This window comes from Mastomys coucha, unplaced genomic scaffold (genome assembly GCF_008632895.1).
Source record: "Mastomys coucha isolate ucsf_1 unplaced genomic scaffold, UCSF_Mcou_1 pScaffold3, whole genome shotgun sequence".
NCBI classification, from domain to species: domain Eukaryota; kingdom Metazoa; phylum Chordata; class Mammalia; order Rodentia; family Muridae; genus Mastomys; species Mastomys coucha.
The window spans coordinates 50977925-50982367 of NW_022196909.1; the positions used below are offsets into that span (position 1 = coordinate 50977925).

Consider the following 4443-nt stretch of genomic DNA (forward strand, 5'->3'; position numbering starts at 1 on the left):
CTCCTATGCCAATACATTCAAGGCTATTCCCCACTTTCTCTTTTATCAGGTTCAGTGTATGTAGCTGGTGTTTGCTACTTTGTGGGTTCTTCTTTCTCCCATTATCTTAGTTAGGGTTTTACTGTTGTGGAGAGACACCATGACCCAGGCAACTCTTATAAAGGACAACATTTAATTGGGGCTGGCTTACAGGTTTAGAGTTTCAGTCCATTACCATCAAAGTGTGAGCATAGCAGTGTCCAGGTAGATGTGGGCCTGGAGGAACTGAGAGTTCTATATCTTCATCCAAAGGCAGAGAGGAGAAGAGAATTCATTTTAGGAAAGATTCCTGCTATTAATATGCTTTGCTGTTATTAAACATATGTAAGAATCACTAGGTATTAGCCCACCCCTTTTGATAATATCTCTGCAGATCTACAACGATGTACTGTCTCGTAGTGATGCTATACAGACAAATAGATGACTTCTTAATTCTTAATATGTTAGGTCCATTTGATTTATAACACCAGTTAGCTCCAGCATTTCTCTGCTTACTTTTTGTCTGGATGACCTGTCTGGTGATGAGTCAGGTAGCGAAGTCTCTCACTATCAGTGTGTGGAACAATGCATGATTTAAGCTGTACTAGTGTTCTTTTATGAACTTGAGTTCCCCTATATTTGGGGCATACATGTCAAGCATTGCAGTGTCCTCTAGGTGGACTTTTCATTTGATGAGTATGTATCCCTTTTGATTAGTTTTGTCTTGAAGTCTATTTTGTCAGATATTAAAGTGGCTATACTAGCTTTCCTCTTATCTCTATTTACCCTGATGTTTATCCTTGATGTCAAATTGTGTTTCTGTTTTGTGGATGCAGCAGAAGCATGGGTACCGTTTTCTATCCATATTGTTAGTTTGTGTCTTTTTATGGGGGAATTTACACCATTGATATTGAGAGATAATGAGCAGTGTTTTTGATTCCTGTTATTTTGTTGTTGGTGGTGATTGTTGTTGTTGTTGGTGTGTGTGTATTTCCCCTCTATTGATTTTCTGATTTGCCATTATTTATTTATTGTGTGTAGTTCTTTATTTCTTCTGTATAGATTATTTTTTTCTTAGGTGTGGTTAATTTTTTTTTTTTTGGGTTCAAGTTTCCCTTCTTTTACTCTCTTTAGAGGTGGATTTGTAGCTAGATACTGCTTAACTTTAGTTCTATCATGAAATCCTTTTCTTTTTCTTTTGAACGTTTTTCATTTTTCTAAATACTGTGATTGGTACTTGATTGATACCTTTTCTTTTTCTTTCCTCTCTTTCTCTCTTTCTCTCCCTTCCTCCCTTCCTTCCTCCCTTCCTTCCTTTCTTCCTTCTTTCTTTCTTTCTTTCTTTCTTTCTTTCTTTCTTTCTTTCTTTCTTTCTTTCTTTCTTTCTTTTTTCAAGGTAGGGTTTCTCTGTGTAGCCCTGGCTGTCCTGGAACTCACTCTGTAGACCAGCCTGGCCTCAAACTCAGAAATCTGCCTGCCTCTGCCTCCCAAGTGCTGGGATTAAAGGTGTGTGCCACCACTGCCCGGCCCCACCCTACTTTTAATAGTTTTCTTTGTTCTGTTATGTTTAGTGTTTTGATTATTATGTGGCAAAGCGACTTCCTTTTCTAGCCCAGTCTATTTGGTGTTCAGTATGCTTTTTGCACCTTTATAGGCATCACCTTCTTTAGGTTAGGAAATTTTTCTTGTATGATTTTGTTGGAAATATTTTCAGTGACTTTGACCTGTGTTTTCTTTCCTTGTCGACCTGTGAGTTTTTCAAGACACAGTTCCTCTGTGTATCCCTGGCTGTTCTGGAACTCACTGTGTAGGACAGGCTGGCCTGTTACTCCACGTGCCTCTGCCTCCTTAGCACTGGACCTAAAGGTGTGAGCCACGACCTTCCAGCTTGACCTGTGTTTCTTCCCCTTCTTTTTTTTCTTCCCCTTCTTTTATTTCTATTATTCTTAGATTTGTCTTTTCACGGTGTCCTGGATTACCTGAATGTTTTGTTCCAGGATATTTTCAGATTTAATGTTTTCTTTACTGAAGGGTTTATTCTGTCTATGATTTTGTGGAAACCTCTTTATTCCCTCTTCCATTCTTGCTCTTCTGTCCGTGAAGCCTACCTCTGAGGTTCCTGTTAGAATTACTAAACTATTTCCATATTTCCCTCAGTTTGGGATTCCTTTATTGATTCTGTTTTTACTTTCAGGTCTTGAACTGTTTTATTCATTTCTTTCCACCGTTTGTGCTTTCATATATCTCCTTAAGGGATTTTTTTAAATTAATTTTCTTTTAAGGACCTCTATCCTATTAATAAAGGCTATCTTAAGATCTTGTGTGTGTGTGTGTGTGTTCAAGTGCACACACTTTAGCTGTGTTGTAAAACTTAGTGTCTGCTGTGTTAGAATTGTTGGACTCTGTTGAATTCATGTCACCCTGGCTGTTATTGTTTTGTCTTTATGCTGGCATACAGGTATCTGGGTTTGGAAAGACTGTATTTTAGGTACCGATATCTGGTCTTTGTTTTGTGTTTATTTATTTTTTGTTTTGTTAATATTTCTGTTTCATGTGAGACTGTAGTGACTGTGTATTGCCTGGTAGGAAATACTTCTGGGGTCTTGATAGATGTAGCCACTGGGGATTCCAGGTAAAATGTATTTCTAGGTATTGAGAGCTAACATTTAGGAATAAGGAAGGGCTAGGAGGGCGCGAGCTGTGTGTGTGTGAGATCCACAGGAGGGAGGAAAGTAGGGTGTTCCACTGTGATCTCCTTATTCCCTGGTCATGGATGTAGAGAATGAGGAGAGGCCACAGAGAAGAAGGTCTGCTACAGAGGTAGAGATGAGAATGTTAGGTCAGTCTTGGAGTAAAGGAGGAGAGGTAGAGATCTGAAGTTCACCTACCTGCTTCCCTGGCCAAAGAGGCCTCCACATTTTCAGGGACTGCCTCTTATCATGGGGATAAGCCATGAGTGGGAGAGAAAGCAGTTTGGAGTAGATCCACTGAAGAAAGTGGCAGGCCAAAAGGGGAGTCACAGCAGGTGGTTAACTGTGGACTGGGGAATTGGATTTGGGACTAGGGTAGAGGTGAAGATCTGTAGTTAGCCTATCCATTTCCCAGGCTGGATTCTCTCTTCTTGATTTTCTAGCCATTTGACGATCCTTCTTTGACTTCCTCATAATGATGGAGGGAGACCTAGAATTTTATGTTGAAATACCCCACTTTATCCCTTAAGTTGCTTTTTAAAAATTTTTAGTTTTTCTTTTTACTCTTGAGATTATAATATAATTAATTACACTTCTCCTTTCCCTTTTCTCTATTCTATACACAACTCCTATTCTTTCCCAGATGGACGGCTTCTTTTTTTTTTTTATTAACTGTTATTATGTGCCTGCTCCACGTGTGTGTGCATGCTCCACAACACATACCATGCACACACACAGACACACACACACACACACACACACACACACACACACGCTCCTCTATATAACCTGCTCAGTCTATATAACAGTATTTGTATATATGTTTTCAACCTGACCATGAGGTATTGGATAACCACTCAATGCTCTTCTCTGTGGAAGACTATTCCTCCCACTCTCAGTTCTCCTTAGATGTCTGTTGTTCTTTGTGGAGGGCTGAGGCCTCCTGGACTTTTCTTTGTTCACTTTGCCGTGAATATTAGAGTTGTCTCATTCAGCCCACGTTTGGGCAGACATGTTGGTAGGGCTTTATGGATATAGCTTCTTCAGATATTCCTAACAGACGCTCTATCACAGCAATCCCCCTGTCTCTTACATCCTTCCTACCCCTTCTACGTTTGAAAACATTTCCTTACATGCGGGCATGTCTAAGTTGCTTTTTTTGTTAAACTCTTATCACATCAACTAGAATAGCAGCTTTCCTCCAGGTGCCTCCCTCAGCAAAGGAGAGTCAAATCTCTGCTGACCAGGGAGTCAGATTCTCCCACTCCCAGTGTCTTGATCACTCCAGGAATAGTAATGTGTGAAAGAGCGCTCACAATATAAGTGTATAGAACTCATTAATATTAATATTAATAGCTACTTCAGAGTTTATCAGTGCCTTACCTGTGTTCAACACCTGCCCTACATCCAGAGAGAGGTGGGTTCTTCTAATTCACCTCAGCATTAAAAAACTCTTGTTCATTAACTCCCACAAAGTGAAAAGTAACTTGCATGTATAAGGTGTTCCTAATGCATGCTGCTAGCTGCTTTAAACCATTTGATTTAGGCTCCAATGTAATCATAATTTAACATTTGTACGGTAGCAGATTGTGATGAATGATCTTAATTGTACATTTAATGTCACCATATGTTCATGTCATCATAAGTCTGGGTGTCAGAATTTAAACAATCTTTGAAATTTGTTAATGTCTCTTTAATATACTGATTACAAAGCAAAAAAAAAAAAAGCCAAAGT

The 4443-nt window shown here is 39.3% G+C and overlaps 1 long non-coding RNA gene across 4 annotated transcripts in view; it reads left to right on the forward strand.

Moving 5' to 3' along the window:
• LOC116074670 overlaps positions 1–4443 on the forward strand; it is a 30555-nt gene that overhangs the window by 9002 nt on the left and 17110 nt on the right. The window lies entirely within an intron of this gene.